The sequence below is a fragment of the Aythya fuligula genome, chromosome 2, assembly GCF_009819795.1.
Source record: "Aythya fuligula isolate bAytFul2 chromosome 2, bAytFul2.pri, whole genome shotgun sequence".
Lineage (NCBI taxonomy): Eukaryota > Metazoa > Chordata > Aves > Anseriformes > Anatidae > Aythya > Aythya fuligula.
The window spans coordinates 62157299-62177243 of record NC_045560.1 but is presented as its reverse complement, the minus strand read 5'-3'; the positions used below and the strand labels follow the sequence as shown (position 1 = coordinate 62177243).

Here is a 19945-nt window from a genome sequence, read left to right as displayed (position 1 = left end):
AGCAGTTCTTATGCTAGGAAACCCCCCAGGCACTTGTTAATAGCACCATCTTCCATTGCATAAGATGGAATCACCACAAAACATGTCAGGGAGCAAAGCTACTAACATGGCCCTAAGAAAAACTGCTACTGCATTTGTCACCACTATATTTCAAGTTAGCTAATCCAAAATATGTGCCCATTTGGCACAGATCTAAAATACAACTGGCAAGAGACAGCAGATTTGCAGTTGACAGTTTCTGCATATGCAAAATGCTTAAACGCTTCTGCAAACACAGAAATGCAAATTAAGAATTGCCAAGTATCTGCTGCTCCAAGTGGAGGGAGGGACAAGGTGTGAGGAAGACACACAGCCCGTGTGAGGAAGACACAGTCAGGGCCTCCGTTCTTCTGCTTTCCAGGGACTGTTCCATGCATGGACTGTGGGGGTCAATGGGCAAGAGCACCTTGCACCCTAGGGTCCTCTAGGGTGCCTGAGAGATCAAGGCAACACTTGTGAGAGGCACAAGTTCTCCAGAAGGACTAAAGTCACAGATGAACTCTCCATATTAACTGCTCTTGCTGTGGATCAAAAATTCAACTGTCTTTAGGAAAAAGATGGATATGGGCCTCCTTTTCCAGAAACCTTCCCCATAGCTAGTGTCTGGAAAAGGAGCAAGCATCTCAGCAAATTAATCTGGAGCCCTAATGCCTGTAGGATGCTTTGGAGTCACTGGGAGATCTATTTAAAACTAGGTGAGAGGATTAATGGACCATCAAACATGGACAAACTTGTTTCTGCCTTCTGCCAACAACACACCTTTAAGAGGAATATTTTCCCTTGTCAGAGTTACTGGCTGATTCAGTGACCTTTTATATGGTTGTGCCTGACAGTTCTGCTTAACATTTCCATCAGTGTTTATTTATTTTTACTGTCAGTGAATCCTCATCGTGAAATTACCTAAAAAGTCAATGTGACAAATAAGCAACATAAGTGCTAATGTAAAAAGGTTACCTGTCCTGCATTTATCAATATATACATAATATGCATAAACAGAATTGCTTTGGATCAAATATATATAAAATGTTCACATTTACAGACCAGTGGTTTTCATCTGAAATAACTTTAGTTTCCAGGGGCAGTGTAGCTTCACTTTAGTTCTGTGGTGGGGTCCCTTTACATCCTTTCCAGTAACAGATGTTGCTGCTTGGGTATAACAGCTGATAGGCTGTAAGGAACATATCAGCACTATATCTTTGGCCTTGTTTGACATTGTTAGCTGATAAAAGACCTTGTGTAAGCACAAAGGGTAATCTTTTTACATGACACACTAAATAAGTTCACACTGTTTCCTTTGGCCTAAGTGTGCCTGTGATCTCCTGCTAGCATTCTGTTCTGCCCATATCAGGAACCACTTCATATCCACAATGCCATTTGGAATATGTATTTCTCTTTTTACAGGGAAATAGGTGCTTGTTTGCTACTGCAGCAGATTATTATCACAAAGAAGGTCTGTAACTATCTCCACAGATAAAGTCAGTAATCAAAATACCATTCCATCATCTCATCATTTCTGTGCTAGCTAGTAGTGTTTTACTGCTCCCCACTAAGATTTACTTTCAATGCCAAAGGTGCTTAGGGATGCTTGCCAGTGCCAGGTTGGTTATGTGTTCACTGACTTCCTGCCTTAGAAATTATAAAACCCTAAGCCTGAGGTACTTCTGCTTTTGAAGCATAACTGCACTTCTTAGCATTACTCAGAGGGGGATGCCACCGTCTGCAGTGACAGCTAACTCAGGTGCTTGCATCAGGTCAGGAAATCTCAAGGCTCTCCATCAATCACTCAGTCTTTCTAATTAATACCACATTTATGGTACTCTTCATGACCAAGCCCGGGCATGGTTTTGTGGATTAGGGAGGCGAGGGCAGTGTTCCCAGCCTGCAGGATGGCAGCAGGGCAAGCACACTGTTTGAGTTTAGCTGCTATACGCATGTGCTAGATGATGCTACACCATTAGCCCTTGGCATTGGAATGGCTGTAGGCATCCAGGCAGGCTCCAGAATGAAATGTGCAGTTTGGCTGGGATCAGCATTATTTGCTACGGTGTTCAGCATGTGTGTTCACTAAGGAAGGTAGCATGCCACATTCAAAACAAACAATACTCTGATTCATTACACACCTAATTGCTTGTGTAATTTTTATTTTCCTGAAGTGTTTTATCCTGGTGAAAGCTGCTGGCTCACTCCCTAGGCTTGGCTGAGGACCAGTCATCAGACTGCAGATGTTCTATTAATGAATTACAATTTCTAATTATTTTTAAGCTTAAATAATTATGAAAGAAGATAGTAAAGGAAACTATATGCACAACTGCCAAGCCCAGTCAATCGAAATAAAACCTTTTTATTCCTTGTGAAATTTCTTAGTGGCAAGTTTAAGGCATTAATAGTAATATTAATATTATTTGTAGTTAGATGGATTGGTAGTTGGGTAGGAAGGAAGGGGTCTTTTTATATCACTTCTCAAATTAGCAGGGAGCAAGTATGTGGTCTGTTTGATAGCCAACAGAGTCATTGCTTCCCTTCAGTGCACCCTGCGGGAAACTGTGCCAAGTCACCATGACAGTCAAAGGGCAGTTCTGGGAAAGGACCCCCCTTTTGCTACGGGGTGGCTACTGAGGGAGTGTTGGCACTGTCCCATGGGCAAACTTTGGCACTGGTTCTGTAATTCTTTTTCCAACTATGAATCCTTTTTGTATTTAATTATATTTCTCAGAGTTATTGTTACAGTTATATTAGAGAGTCATTAGGGGATGCTTCATTATATAAATTTACAATCCTATTCTTTTGTGCAGTCCTCACCAATTCCCCTTTCAAAAATCTTCAGTATACCTATGGCTTTTTTTCACCTTCCCCAGTGACTGACACAATTCAAGCTTCTTTTTTAGATTCTGCAACTCTAACTGCATGTATGCAGAGGCTTTGGGCTTATCTGTACTCTAAACTGACCGGTCAAACAACATAAAAATACTCGTTTACTAAATTGTTGGAGTTACGTCAACAATGAAGCCATACTGTCAAGTTACCATACTGCCCACTGAAGGAGACTTTAGGCCTTCTGGGGTATTGTGATTTTTCCAAGAACAAAACATTTGCTTTAAGTGAACTAAAAGTGAGAATACATTCCAGAAACTTAAGCATCAAACCATTAGAGTCATATAGAAAGAATCCCACAGGAAGACCACAGTGGAAGTCACTGATAAAATTAAGCTGTTTTACCTGCTATGGAAATACATCCAGAATACTTGAATCAGCCTTAATTCTGCCCATAGTGGAATCATATCAAAATGCAATGATGTTGTGGTCCAAAATAAATTTATTTTAAGGACATATTTAGATTTCTAAAAAAATATTTGTCTGTGCTGGTGTCCTATTGTTTCCTCATCTTAAATAGTAGAGAAAATCTTATCACCACCAAATGTAAGGAAATGGCTCCCAGAATCATATTTTCGGAACAGGACAGCATGATGCTTAAAAAAGACAGGAATTTTGATCTTAGGCAAACTGACATAATTATTTATGCATATACATAATTTTTAAGTCCTCTTACTCAAATCACACACACTTGTCTAACAGTGAAATAACCCCAGAGTCCATCCGAGGAAGGTCCAAGGGGACAGTGAGAAATGTTGTTTCTCTCTATTACTCATCCTTTAAACTCAGTCACAGCTTCCCAGATCCCTACTCTCTTGCTGACATGCTCTTTTAATAAGACACCTTACCAATGACCAGTGTAATATGTACATATACATACCTACATGTGGAACAAAGCAGACTTTTGCTATTCAGCCATTTTCTCTGCATAGTATTTGAGATAAATAATGCAGCTCACATGCTGTTCTCCCAGAGAAAGATGTACAGTGCAGAGAGACATGTGGACACTTAAGAACACAATGAATAAGAGGCTTTGAACCTGTTCCTATTCAGCTAGGGAAGAAGTACTGTTCTTCCTGTGAGCCCCCCTTCTCAAAAACACTTTATTTGGAGCCCAAGCTCCAATGTTGGCCTAATTTAGCACCAGTTGTGAACCCCAGCTCCAAATAAGTACCCGAGCACAGCCGAACCTCTCAATCCTCCACTGGCACTAAGTGCCTCGCTGTGATTCCTTTTGATGCTGCCTGTGCTGCCTGCAGGGTATGTGTTAGAGATGGTGTTAATTGGGTGTGTATAATCACAAACTGTTGCAGAGGGAAATCCATGAAAGTGAAGGCATCCGGCAGCTGGGGGACACACCCTTGAAGGAGACACACATACGCACACTGCTTCCACAACTTCAAAGTGAACTGGATGAGTATGCTCCTTCAGCAACAGCCCTTTTTCACATTAAACCATGGAAAGTCTCCAAGTCTCACAAAGGGCAAAGAATTGAGTCCTGTGCTACATGTTCTGTGAAAAAAGGAGGAAAGATCAGCAGTGAATCCCACAGCTTCAGTCTGTGCCACGTGGAACTGAAATTGCAGATGTTCAGTGTCACTTCCTAAACATCATCAGTCCCTCCTTTCACTTTGCAGTGCACACAAATCCAAACAGTCATATCAGGAAGGACTGTGCCTTTTTGCATTATATACATATGAAACCTAATTTCTCAACAGGAATGGGGGCACTTTTCAGACCTTTTGGTACTTCCAGGAAGTGGCTTTCTGCAGACAGAAAACACTAACATCCTCCCCTTCACCATTACACCACTAGGTCTCAGAAGACTTTACAGAAGCTCTTGGAGTTGGTGCATCACCATCCCCATTTTACATATGTGAAAATTCAGACATCAGTCCATGTAAGGGCTTGTCCTCCATACTGGGCATAAGCTGTATGCTTACAAACTCCATTGACTGAAGGGTCATTGGCCTAGGGAGAAGCATTAATCTCCAGTCCCACCAACTTGTGAGACAGACTCATCATGAGAACTTACCAGTATGCCACATCGGAGTTTTGGTACAATGTTGGCCTATTTTAGCACCGGTTATGAAAATAGCCAAAATCTACACAACAGTGAGGCTGGGTTCCTATAACCACACTGAAGTACTCACAATTGAGCAGCAAAACTCAGGATTCATTTTTCCTGATCCAAAATTAGACCTCCATTTTCCTCTTTCATAGGAAAAATAAAAACCAATGGCTTCCGTCAGTAGCTCCATTATTAGAATAAAGTTCTTATGGGCTGTTTTTCCTATAAAGTTTCAAGGAGTTGCCATTATTTATGGCCCCCACCAGAGAACTTATTTTACAAGGTAAGAAAATGAGAAGATGAGCCATGCTCCAATATATAATGCAAAGGCTCATGCTGTTCCTGTTGTAAACTGTATTTTGTCTGTATGTGCATGTCTAATCTTACTGAAGTATTGAAGCTTGTTATTTACAGCTGGAGTCTTTTTATGGCCGAGAGGCTTGAGATCAGAGCCTTGAGATCATTCTCGCTTTCTCCAGAATTTACTAATTTTAATACAGAAGCAGCAAATAACTCATGAGGGAGGTAATTTTGGAGGCTGCAGAAATACAAAAGTCTTTACATCAATTGAGCATTCATTCAAAGTATTTGCCTGGGGGACAGACTGTTTCATGCAGCAAAGGCAGTCATTTTCATAAAGCATTTCTTCCAAGACCAGATAAGTATACCTGCACCCTCCATGCATTTCCTACACATTAGAACAACGGTAACATTTCCTTAAATTGAGGATCTATTAAAGGCATCCATAACAATGTTAACAACACTCCATCACATTGTTTCTGGTAAGATCTGGATCAAAAAATTCTAAAAACCTGGGAGCAGAGAAAGAACTCACAGCAGATCTTCTGTGAGCAGTGCAGAGCAAATCTACCGCAGGTATATACTTTCCATAGGGAAATCTAATTCCTATAAATAGATTATTGGCTTGAGAATGCTTGAGAGTATCACAGTTATTTTCGGTTGGTTTCTGAGGAGGAGTTTGCAACATTTGAATCATGTGTTTGAATTTCATCCCAGTTCCTGATTTTTGTGCAAATTTGAGTCAACCATGGATGGTATTGCCATGAGGAGGCCAGCAGAAAAAAAATAAAATGGTAAAACACACATCTCCACAAAAGGGATAGAGCTATATGTGGTTTAAGGTTTCTTGGGCACAGCAGTCACTTTACACTCACACCGAAGAGTCCTAATTTAACTGCCTACCATTGTTCCTGCTCCAGAGATAGACTTGGCACTCAGAGTCAATTAAACAGAATTACACAAGATATTCACATCCACCCCTGCCATGCCAAGGCACCCTTCCAAAAGATATTTAGAGGAGTTCAGTCAACTTGGGAAAAGGATGTTTTAAATGAAAGTGATAATTATTGTTGGTAATTTCCAACATAGCACAGACAGACAGTAATTCTCCTCAAGAAACTGGCTGCTCTTGGCTTGGACTGGCGCACGCTTCGTTGGGTTAGAAACTGGCTGGATAGCCGGGCCCAAAGAGTCGTGGTGAATGGAGTCAAGTCCAGTTGGAGGCCAGTCACTAGTGGCGTCCCCCAGGGCTCGGTGCTGGGGCCGGTCCTCTTTAATATCTTCATCGATGATCTGGACGAGGGCATCGAGTGCACCCTCAGTAAGTTCGCAGATGACACCAAGTTAGGTGCGTGTGTCGATCTGCTTGAGGGTAGGAAAGCTCTGCAGGAGGATCTGGATAGGCTGCACCGATGGGCTGAGGTCAACTGCATGAAGTTCAACAAGGCCAAGTGCCAGGTCCTGCACCTGGGGCACAATAACCCCAAGCAGAGCTACAGGCTGGGAGAGGAATGGTTGGAAAGCTGCCAGGCAGAGAAGGACCTGGGAGTGATGGTGGATAGTCGGCTGAATATGAGCCAGCAGTGTGCTCAGGTGGCCAAAAAGGCCAACGGCATCCTGGCTTGTATCAGGAACAGCGTGACCAGCAGGGCTAGGGAGGTGATCGTCCCCCTGTACTCGGCTCTGGTGAGGCCGCACCTCGAGTACTGTGTTCAGTTTTGGGCCCCTCGCTACAAGAAGGACATGGAGGTGCTTGAGCGGGTGCAGAGAAGGGCGACGAAGCTGGTGAGGGGCCTGGAGAACAAGTCCTACGAGGAGCGGCTGAGGGAGCTGGGCTTGTTCAGCCTGGAGAAGAGGAGGCTCAGGGGTGACCTTATCGCTCTTTTTAGGTACCTCAAGGGAGGCTGTAGCGAGGTGGGGGTTGGCCTGTTCTCCCACGTGCCTGGTGACAGGACGAGGGGGAATGGGCTTAAGTTGAGCCAGGGGAGTTTTAGGTTAGATGTTAGGAAGAACTTCTTCACTGAAAGGGTTGTGAGGCACTTGAACAGGCTGCCCAGGGAAGTGGTGGAGTCACCATCCCTGGAAGCCTTCAAAAGACGTTTAGATGTAGAGCTTAGGGATATGGTTTAGTTGAGGGCTGTTAGCGTTAGGTTGGAGGTTGGACTCGATGACCTTGAGGTCTCTTCCAACCTAGAAAATTCTGTGATTCTGTGAATTCAAATTTGATTTCTTTGCCTATAAAAGTAGTCAGAACCCATGCTTTCTTCAAAAAGTGTAAGCAAAAATGATATTTTCCAGTGACACTGAATAAGTGAAGGTACATGCAGACTTCTGAAAAAGCATACTGTGCTGCACAATATCACCATAAGCCTGTACCACATGCTGCTAAAAGTATTATCCAAAAGCCTTTGGAAAATGCCAAAAAGAGTGTTCTATGTGTATTTTTAACCTTTATAAAAAAAAGAGTATACTGTGCCAGATTTGCATTTTATTGCCTTAACCAACATTACCCACAAGAATATGGTAAAATGAACAATGAAAACATTCTGGAACATTTTCTAAAACTGTATCAAATTAAAGTTCTCAAGACAGCACTACTCTGACATCATATTTATAATCTTCCCTGACTATGTAGTAGCAGTGGTAAAGCCATTTAAAAGGAGAGAAGGGGGAAGAACCAAATAAAGAGCAAAACAGAAGAGCAACCTTCCCTACTTCTTTCTTCGTATTTCCCCCAATGTCTCAAATAGGCTTTTTCTATCTTGTGCTTGGACCTTACAGGCATCTGTGGGTTTAAATGTTCTTTCTGGTCCTAAGAATGGAAAGGATGGCTAAAATCCCTCCATGGGGAAATAGCTGAGCCATGACTGAGGAAGACAATGAAGTCCCATGCTGGGCTCCAAGAAGCATCTGGTATGACTCAGAATATTTCCTAGAGCTGAAGGTTACAATGCAGTTGAGCAGCTCACTTGCCACCTTTACTGGGAGTGGATTTTTGCTAAAAATCTCTGGCAGAATAGAGAAATGCCATCCGCACAGAGCCCTGGAAGAGCTGACCCCTTGTACTCTCACTCTTTCAGAAAGTGGGAAAAGGTTTTCCCCTGCTATTCTGTTTCAGTTTTGCTGGGGCATGCAAAGTGTAACTTTTAAAGTCATGACATTCGAAAGAAATAGTTGTATGTATGAGAACTCAACCACTTTGGTTTGAGTCTGAGTTCACACATAGCACATACCTCAAAGTGAAACTGTTAAAAACAACTTCCCTGTGCACACAGGATTAGCATTTTGCATCCAGAATTACTGGAACAAAGAAGACACACAGCATTTCAAGTATGTGCCCAATACCACACTGAAACATGCCTGTCAATAATTGCCTTCTTTTACTTGCTTACTCAAGCAGTATGCATGCAAGTTGTTCCACTTTTTTTTTTTTTTTTTTTTGTGGGATTACTGAAAAAAAAAAAAAGTAAAGCAAACAAACATACAAACAAAAACATTTGGCTGCCTGTATGTTGTATGCTCTATAGCTTATATATCTGGTTGGAAAAAACAAGGACCATAATAACTGCTGTAGAACAGACAGTTTCCAAAATAATTATTAAGAGGCAAAATGCAATAAAAAAGTTTGGACCAACAAAAAGATACAGATGCATAGTTAGAAGTATCACCTGGAACATGACACTGGAGGTTCAAAAACTGGAACCTGGTTTCTGAGGACACGTATTTCTTCAGTTTATATCCACAGTCATACACTTGCAAATGTGCATCACATAACTAGTAAAAAATATGCTACCCAATACAGCAGATCATGCATTTGTTGAAAGCTGTCTGGCAACCAGTCTTGGTGCCCTGAGGGCTTAATATTCAGAAAGAAAGTCACCTCCTAGGGGATTTTCTAACAAAAATCCCATCTTTCACAGTCCCAGTGACCTAAGGACTGCAGCCTATTTGCTCGTCACTGATTCCCTATGGCTGTGGCTGTAAACACTGCTGCAGTGTTTGGGCCACACTGACCTACTTTCTGCACCCAGAACCCCATCGTCTCTCCTCAGAACCCACAACCTAGACAAATCCCCAAATTTCACAATCTTCTATTTTGGATTTCTTAAACCAATGAGATTCCTTATTATTTATCGTGTTCTGAAATAACACATCAGTATTCAAGCTACTTCAACTGACCACTGGCATTTCAGATGTGTAATCAAGTCTTTCTTATGAGAGGAAAAGATAGGGACAATGTCTTAGTGGACCTTCTGAATATCCATACTAATACTTTTACACTTTTGTTTTTCTCACTCTGTGAGAAACCTGCCTAGCCTAGCACTTACACTGCTAATGTGAATTTGCCTTGCAACTGAGTTAATCCATGAGGGAATTTGTAGTGTCCTTTGGCATAGCTACCACAGAAAATGTACCTTATTTTGCACCTTTTGCATTATATAATTGACATAAAATTTTATCTTTTTCTCTGTGCCTAGACTCTATTTTTAAAGAAGATTCCACCTAGTTTCTAGTTCTTCAAGCAGAGAGTGAACTGTCATATCTTACCTACAGAGAGAAAACAACAGTCATTGCAACCCAGGAAAAAAAAAAAAAAAAAAAAAAAAAACTTTAATATTTAAATTCATAGCATTCAAGTGGTTCTTTCAATCAGCAGTTTAATTTTGTTTTTTATATTTACAGTGCAAATGAACATGGCAAATTAATCTAATATGACTGCATAAACTTTCACTGTAGTAGACAGAGAGCCCATTAGTGTATTCTTTGTGACAGTCCTCATCCAAGAAAAGCCAGAGTTGTCAGGAGTTTATAAACATCCTAGATAGAACCTCAAAAATTATTGAAAGATTTTAAAGTCATTACCTTAGAGAAACACAAACCATCTACATATTGCCATAGTCATGAAATAGCCATATAAAATACCACAAGATTTAAATCTTCTAAAATAAAAAGCAAGGCATCTCCTGCTCTCGAACAACTAAATATATTGCGGTTCTGCTACGCTATCTATCATAAAAATATGCCATATCCAATAATGAGCACAATGAGAACACGACACAGGAAATATTTCCAAAGTGTAAATGTAAACTGAAGTTATCTTCAGCTTTTGATGATGATTCCCTGTATATATATCCAAGGAGGCCTTGTGATATAATAACAAACAGGCTGGCTAGTTTTGAAACTCTCATTCTTAAACTCTGCAGAGCCCACTCTGTGGCTTCACCCGTATGAAATTAACTTTGATCAAGCATATTTTTCCTCTAGGTGGCTGCAGAGCATTTAAAAAGTTGCTGGCTCCAGATGGAATATGAGAGAGAGTAAGGGAAAGAGTAGACAGGAGATCGTTACTTAGAAAACAGCCTCCCTCCTCATCTTGCTTCCTTTACAAAGCAGAAGCCAAAATCCTATTTCAGCAAAGTTAGATTTACCATGAGCATGTCATACTACCACCATGTCACGCACACTCATTGCATTTAATCTCAGAAGTTTCACTCTTTGCTCATCATCAAAGATAATGGGCTAGAAAGAGGACTTGCAAAAAGTGGCACAAGGGCCAACTTACCTGAATTGAAACATTCAAAAAACACTCTCTTCCCAGTTTTATGACTTCCTGTGTGGTCTTGGCCCAGACCCATAGGAAGATGTAGGCACATTAAAGTATGATTTAGGCAGAGTTCATACACCTGAATCTAAAGCTGTGGTCCTGGCTTGGTTGCCCTGACCCTGTCAATGCATCCTGGCAATGCTGGAGACTTAGTACCTCCTTTTACATTTCTTCAGACACATCTGCTTTTACTCCACATGTTTCCAAGGCTGCATGGTCATTGGCAGGGATAAGCTCAACCGGCATCTCAACCATGAGGGCCTCTCACCCACAGAGCCAGGCTGTCTTGAAAGAGTGGCAGTGCTGTCATGGTTTTGTTCCAGTTTCAACAGAGCAGAGAGTGAGCGTAACAGCTTGACAGTGGCCCAGCACTCAGCCAGGAGTAAGGGAGCTGGCTTCTAGTCTCTGATCTATGGTCAGTTTTGGCTTAGTCTGCATTTCACATAAAGAAAGCTTTAGATAAGCGATGCTCTGTGTGCTACAGCAGTTCTTTAACCTTAGTGCAAGATCTCAACTGTAAAACACCATACAGAGCCTGAAAATACTGTGCTTGAAATGCTGGCTCTGGTGAAATCAATGGTAATTTTCCTACTGACAACACAGAAGCCAAGAATCAGAACCATCATCAGCTTTTCTTGCTGTACTTCAAGGCTTTGAAGGATCCAGACGCTTTCAGGGCATGGTTATACATTAAATTCAATCTTCCTGAATTAAAATGCTATGAATTAAAGTTTCCTGTACTAGACATAGTGACTCCACAACATATTGGCCTTGCCCAGGAGCCACAGGAACCCACAAGGATATTATAAAGTCAGAATGACCTAATTCTGGGTGAGGTGGAATGAGATGATGCAAGGACACAGAGCCAAGGTTTGTTCTCCTTCATGACAAACTTACCTTTCAGTGTGTTGGCTCAGGCACAGTACTTTACTCGGCTAAATACAAAGAGAGCTCTGATGCGAATCATCAGTCTTTAAAGTGAAATGTTGGCCATGACCATGAGCAAATCCTCCCTATCACAAAACGATCACAACCTCATTAGGTCCACACTTCTGAGTTATTTTTCTGCTACTCTCTTGGTGATGCCCAGTGGTGAAGGTAACACGCTAAGATTACTTCTGGGGTTTGTCTTGTATAAAAAGTCCTAAGCATCTGAATTTGACTTTGCTTCTTTTTGTTGGCTAAGTGGAGTCTCTACCAAGCAGATTTGTGCCTGGTGTTAGCCACTGTGAGGATGTTGCCTGATGGAGCCATAAAGCAATTCATTCTCTCTCTATCACTTTTCACTCCATAAAATCTTCCCTGGCCTCCCCATAGAAACAGCAGAAAGATCTCAGAGCAGTACCAGTTTGTTATGAAGCTTGCTGTCAAACTTGGCAGTGGTTGCAAGCTACTCTCAACCTTTCTCACCAGTGAGGTTTGTGGGTAGAAATTGTCAGCACAGGCTACTCCTGTCAGAAACAGGCTACTTCCCTGTTTCTGACTTTCCACCGTCAGAAACAGGGAAGCAGCTCAGCTTGGCAAAGCAGCCAGTGCAGCATCTCTCCTAAAGAAGCCCAGCTGACAGCAGAGGGAAATCCGAGAAGGTAATAAGGAAGAAAAAGCTGTTGCTGGAGGTTACACAGGCTTCATAGTTATGTTCTCCATGGGTCCTTAGGAACCGCAAGGTTTAGAGTCCATACTTCTGGGAGGCCACAGATTTCTTTCCTTTGAGGTGAGCATGTGGCACCCACTTGGTAGATTTTCTGCTCCCATGGATCTTTCCACAGGTGGGGAGCCTGAGGGCCCGTATGAAAGCATGAGCGGATTAGCTCTGTCAAAACAAAGATCCTGTTTTTGTGCCAGTAAGGAAAAAAGGAGGGAGCAGGGAAAGCATAAAATAGAGTGTATGATATATAGAAGGAAAATTGGTTTTTAATAGAATCTTTTCAAAGTTTTCCATTAAGCTTTGGTCGCTTGCAGTACAAGTTTTGGAATGCAACTCCCTCATCCCCTCAGGATGGTCTGCATTTTATTACGTTAGTAAGGAAGCCCAGCTTATTCCTAGCAGAGCTACTGTATGAAACATTTCAATCTCAAGCCAAAGTGGCAGGAGTAAAAAACCCTCCTGCCTGATTGATTTTCAGCCACTATTCTGGTGCCAGTAATTTAACGCAATTTTTATCATGTGTAGAAGAAACTTTTATTACCAAGCAATGAGTAAATCAAACAGAATCACATCGTAATGAACAAGATGATATGCACCCAAATGTTACCCATATGATCACTAGATTTCAGCTGAGATACTTAACCAGAATGAGCAAAGGAATATATCAGAGGAAGGGAGGAGGCACTGGTTATGAATCAGGGGAGATGAACTGAGCAATGAGAAGACACTAGAAACTCATCCTTCCCTCCCACCTTCCTTCCTTTCCTTCTTCCATCTCCCATTTCAGTAATGCAGGCCATATGACTATTAGGAATAGCTGCATTGAAAGAAGAGGAATAACAGCAATACCAGTAGTCCAGGAGAAAACAAAAAAGATGGGGCAGTACCATAAGTCTGTCCCCTGGGAGCATGCAAAGATGTGGAAGATGCTATTACACATATCAATAGCAACTCTTACAGTTCAGAGACATTAGAGAGACAGAATGAAAGCTGTACCTGTGTATAAAAGTCTGTGTATAAAAAGTCTGTGTATAAAAAGTAGCTGTGGTCTCCAGAGATGTCATTTAGGAGATTTAATCAGCATTGGCAAATTGTTACACACTTAAAAATCAGGGAAAATGACCGTCTTTAAGACACAATTAGCCTTACAATGTAGCAAGTCTTGTCTTCACCAGGTGTCTCATCTTCCGACTTACCTTTCCTGGGTAAAGACTGCACCTACTGCTTTGATTCATGGTAAATTCTGTAGGAAGTGCTACTCTCTGAAGTTATTTGTCTGGATGCAAACTTTGAGCCTCTGCTTTCCCAGAGTCTCTTCCAGAGATATGTGGCCAGGGCTCATTCCTCTGAGATGCAACATGGTGGTTCTTGAACATGTTGCCCAGAGAGAACTATTTTTCAAATAATTCAGAAAAAACTCTCCAGAGTGTATATACAGATTTGATCCTGTTTTAGTCCTAGGTCAGTAATGCAACAGGCTGTCTATTGGACTTCAGGTTAAACAAGGTCTTGTTTACTCAGTCACCCTTGTGTTGCATTTAATATCTTGCCATTTGCTAAAATTATAACACAACAAGATGATCATAAATTTTAACACTGTCTTTCTCGCCAAATGGATTAATGAAATCATATAGCATCTCCATGGAGATTTGTGCATCTTCAGCACACTCCACGTGGATATCAACTGTTGTCGGATTATACGTCTCTCCACTTACAAGTAAAGAATAGCACTATTTATGCATTAAGAATTTCTTCATATCTTAAGATCTACTTACAGAGATTATCCTGTTGTGAATGTCAAGCCCAGTGGTTCTTAGCGATCCCTTTATGCAACAGTAGCAGCAGCCACGGAAAGAAAGAATCAGGAGGCAACAAAGTCCTTGATCCCATCTGGGCAAAGAGTACAAAGGGAATCATCATGTCTGCATGAAGAGAGTGATGGTGATGGAATATTAACAGAAGAGGCAGAATCCCTGGAGTCAAACACTGTGGGAATGAGTAAAAGCCACAGAAGGAAATGGAGGCTAAAGAGAAAGGCACACAGTAAATATCTGCAGATGCTGTCATTTGCAACAAGGGCTGAACCAACAAGGACATAGTCACACGCTCACATAGCACCTACTAGCTTTGGGGGGAAAAAAAAGGGGAAAAAAAAAAAAAAAACCAGCCTCACCAGTGAAGGAATATTCTTTTTAAGATCAAAAGTCAAGCAGCAATAAAATCCGTGTCAAAAAACACAGACAGAGGAGGTTGTGCATACTCACTTTTGAACATCTGCACAGAGAAGCCACTTAAGTAACCATGCAACAGCATGGAAGAAACATCTGCAGTGTGTAGACCACCAGCTGTGCAGTAATAATACTTTGAATATCCAGAGTGCCTTTCATCTGAATACTGCAAAGCATTTTCCAAACAAATTAAGCTTCACAACACCACTGTGAGCTTCTTATTTAATGGTAGGATTATTTCATCCTGCACCAAAATGCCATTGCCGCCAGAATGAAAACTAACACCTGTTTATCATCTCACAGAAATGTTGTACAATTTGCATGACGGGATGTGACAAAAAGGCTGTAGTTAACTTAAAGTGCAGGAAGACTTGAGGTGGTCAAAATTAAATGTTAGGAAAATGAAAACAGAGTATCACCCCCTTTTACTTTTTATGCAAAATGTCACATTAAGTTTTATGCCCACATGCTGTTACTTTTTGGTCTTTATTTCACATTAGGAAAAGAATACTTCCTTGGGTATATACTTGTAGGGGTGTCTACAGATGTGCTCAGAAGTACAGAACATACCTTTCCTGGTTGTGTACACTCAATAAAATGTATTGCAGTGCATTGCAAATAGCTTTCCTTTGTACTCCTTCAGATCTGTTTTTATAAGGCATCCTGATGATTATACTAGAGCACTGCCTCCTAGGCAACATGCCATCTAGTAAGTCCTAAAACAATTTCTTGCTGTGTGTACTATCAGCTCCACAGGGTACTCCATGTAAGCAGTTCTGTCCTGATTCTGCTAGATTTGTGCAATCTGACTGTACATTCCTCAAGAACAAGGAGAAAGGCTGGAGAACATGATACTTGCAGATAGGAAATATTACAGACAACCCATTATCATTTCCTCTCTTTTCTTAATATGATCACTTTTCAATCCAATGGAAATGTTAGTGGAAGAAGTAGTTTGATGGGTAAGTTATAGCAGCAAAGAAGACTACTTTATTATCCAATGAAGTTTTCTACCGACAGAACGATGTATAATTGTTCTATATGGGAGAAACCATTCCAAAATTCTTTAAAAATAAAGGAATATACATCTTTAAAATGAAAACTTTTTTGAGGGTATCAATGAGATTCTTACCATGTTTGACACTAACACCCTAAGATGTTAACATGTGAGGAAGGCTTTTTGATGCCACTGTTAAATAAAAATTGTAGCTTGGACTTGCAGATGGCTAACTGAATTTTTAAGACATTGTTAATGATATTTGGATATTAAGCAAAAAGCTCTAGCTTCAGCTAAGGGGGTATATTGTAAACATTTCCACATTGATCATCTCTGAGTTGGTCCCAGCTGGGCATGTGGTGGTTAACCTCAGACCAACTTTTCCCTTCTTCTAAGAAGTTTGTTATAAGAGGACACTGCCTGGCTTGAGAAAAGAAGGTTCTTTCATGATTAAAATTTTCCAGAAACACTTTGTGTTGGTACAACTCTGTCCCAGGGTAAAACTTTTTGTCTATAATGCCAGGTAAGGTTGGCCAGCACCAGCTGCTTTTGACGTCTCATCCCACACGACCAGCTCTGAAAAAGTTCTCTCATACTCACATACTGACTTGTCTCCAAAAAGAGCTGTTTCTTTTCTCCATGGATGTAACTGAACACCTGTGCCAAATTACTCACTATCCCACCAGGACTGACTACTTCATTTTAAATAAACCATAAAATGGCATGAATTACTTGGGGAGAATAAAATGTTCCCTTTCAGTCTATAAGTTCGTTATTTTTTCTCTTGTATGCTGCTTTTATGTTTGTTTCAGATATGATTTTCCTTAGCCAAATTTCAAAATAGCGAATAGGAAGAGTAAGTCTTACAAAAATAAACTATATCCTTTTCAGTTCTATCATACATAGGATAAGCAGTTATCTACTTTTTGATACATGATCTCAACCTGTTCACAGCCTCACCAACTCAGAACAGCACTGAAGAACTAGAGACTTTGAAAGGTTTCTGTCCCTTGGAATATTAACATTTCTTACCAACATTCACTTCCATTTTGTTTTTTTTTTTTTTTTTATGAGACCATAACATTCAAATTATATTTTGTGTTTCAGTTTGGATAAACCTCAGAAAAAAGCTGAAACCTAAGTCACACACCAGCTCTAACTCACCAGCTGAAATGATAGCATAGCATTGTTTCCACAAGACAAGGAGAACCAAAATCTTCAATACCAGACCCTACATCTGTTCCAATTTAGTAACAAACTAAACTCATTCTCCATCCCCCATAAGCACATCCGCACATACACACAATGGAACACTCAATTTTAAGGACATTTGCCTCTGGATCTGGATCCATGTTGGGCCACTGCTAGTTTCCAGACACAATCATAAATCAGTCCAGTTTCACTAGAAAGAAAGGAGATTCACAGAGAGCTCCAGGCAAAGATCTCTACCCAACTTTCCTAGCCCAAAATCTGGCTCTGCAGCAATACATTATATTTGTTTTCAGCAGTGAAATAATGCTGCATACATCCATAGTCTCACCAGGGACAATTTATGAGATCGTACCCCCTAACCCTCCTCCATCTGGTCCTTCACTGAGCTATATATCTTCAGAAACAGCTTTAAAACCATGTATTTTCCTAACTCTGCTTTGAACCCCTTGGTTTAGAAATACAGTAGCAAGAACATGAATTGCTGGGAAGGGCAGCAAGGCTGAGTCTCTGCTCCAGGGACACTGGAGACCATGAGTCTGATGGACCTCATTACCAGACTCAGTCCTTTGACCCCCAGGCTCCGAAAGTGCTCTTCTCCCTTCTCTTTCCATTCAAATAGAGTCTGAAATTTAAGGAAAATAGAAATACATTGCTAACACACTCCAAAGACTGAAAATCATGAAGTGGGGAGGTGGCTGGTCACCCATTTACACATCTGTTTTGCACTGTGAACTATGTGAGGGTAATAGCCAACCCACTTATTGTTTTTAATGCAAATCAGAAGCTGCAGTGTTATCAAATAGTCCTGTATGCATGAGATAAGCACATGAGCTCCAGAAGCATTTTATTTTGCCATGGTCCATTTTCAGACTTCATTTCACACTCAAGTACATGGGCAATTTACAGAATCACAGAATTTCTAGGTTGGAAGAGACCTCAAGATCATCGAGTCCTACCTAACACTAACAATCCCCACTAAACCATATCCCTAAGCTCTACATCTAAATGTCTTTTAAAGACTTTCAGGGATGGTGACTCCACCACTTCCCTGGGCAGCCTGTTCCAATGTCTAACAACCCTTTCAGTAAAGAAGTTCTTCCTAACATCCAACCTAAAACTCCCCTGGTGCAACTTAAGCCCATTCCCCTTCGTCCTGTCACCAGGCACGTGGGAGAATAGACCAACCCCCACCTCGCTACAGCCTCCTTTAAGGTACCTGTAGAGAGCAATAAGGTCGCCCCTGAGCCTCCTTTTCTCCAGGCTGAACAAGCCCAGCTCCCTCAGCCGCTCCTTGTAGGACTTGTTCTCCAGGCCCCTCACCAGCTTCGTCGCCCTTCTCTGCACCCGCTCAAGCACCTCCATGTCCTTCTTGTAGCGAGGGGCCCAAAACTGAAAACAGTACTCAAGGTGCGGCCTCACCAGAGCCGAGTACAGAGGCAACAATCACTTCCCTAGCCCTGCTGGTCACACTGTTTCTTATGCAAGCCAGGATGCCGTTGGCCTTTTTGGCCACCTGAGCACACTGCTGGCTCATATTCAGCCGACTATCAACCATCACTCCCAGGTCCTTCTCTGCCTGGCAGCTCTCCAACCACTCATCTCCCAGCCTGTAGCTCTGCTAGGGGTTATTGCATCCCAGGTGGAGGACCCGGCACTTGGCCTTGTTGAACTTCATGCAGTTGACCTCAGCCCATCGGTGCAGCCTATCCAGATCCTCCTACAGAGCCTTCCTACCCTCAAGCAGAGGGTGACAGCTTGGTGTCATCTGCAAATTTACTGAGGGTGCACTCAATGCCCTCGTCCAGATCACTGATGAAGATGTTAAAGAGGACCGGCCCCAGCACCGAGCCCTGGAGGACGTCACTAGTGACTGGCCTCCAACTGGACTTGACTCCATTCACCACGACTCTTTGGGCCCGGCTATCCAGCCAGTTTCTAACCCAACGAAGCGTGCGCCAGTCCAAGCCAAGAGCAGCCAGTTTCTTGAGGAGAATGCTGTGGGAGACGGTGTCAAAAGCCTTGCTGAAGTCAAGGTAGACCACATCCACAGCCTTTCCCTCGTCCACCCAGCGCGTCACTTTGTCATAGAAGGAGATCAGGTTCGTCAAGCAGGATCTGCCTTTCATAAACCCATGCTGACTGGGCCTGATCGCCTGCTTGCCCTGCAAGTGCTGCGTGATGACTCTCAAGAGGATCTGCTCCATGAGCTTCCCTGGCACTGAGGTCAAACTGACAGGCCTGTAGTTTCCTGGGTCTGCCCTCTGGCCCTTCTTGTAGATGGGCATCACATTTGCTAGCCGCCAGTCAACTGGGACCTCCCCCGATAGCCAGGAATGCTGATAAATGATGGTAAGCGGCTTGGCCAGCTCCTCTGCCAGTTCTCTCAGTACCCTTGGGTGGATCCCACCCGGCCCCATCGACTTGTGCACATCCAAGTGCCGTACCAGGTCACCAACCAGTTCTTCGTGGATAGTGAGGGCCACATCCTGCTCCCTATCCCCTTCCACCAGCTCAGGGTACTGGGTATCCAGAGAACAACCGGTATTGCCGCTAAAGACTGAGGCTAAGAAGGCATTAAGCACCTCCGCCTTTTCCTCATCTCTTGTAACTAAGTTTCCCCCCGCATCCAGTAAAGGATGGAGATTCTCCTTAGTCCTCCTTTTTGTGTTGATGTATTTATAAAAACATTTTTTGTTATCTTTAACGGCAGTAGCCAGATTGAGCTCCAGATGAGCTTTGGCCTTTCTAATTTTGTCCCTGCACAGCCTCGCAACATCCTTATAGTCCTCCCTAGTGGCCTGTCCACTTTTCCAAAGATTATAAACCCTCTTTTTTCTCCTAAGCTCAAGCCACAATTCTCTGTTGAGCCAGGCTGGTCTTCTTCCCCACCAGCTTGTCTTTGGGCATGTGGGGACAGACCGTTCCTGCGCCATTAAGATTTCCCTCTTGAAGAGCGCCCAGCCTTCCTGGACCC

The 19945-nt window shown here is 42.2% G+C and overlaps 1 protein-coding gene across 1 annotated transcript in view; it reads right to left on the bottom strand.

Moving 5' to 3' along the window:
• Positions 1 to 19945, bottom strand: part of BMPER (BMP binding endothelial regulator) — a 154649-nt gene that overhangs the window by 7312 nt on the left and 127392 nt on the right. The gene's annotated exons all lie outside the window — the stretch shown is intronic.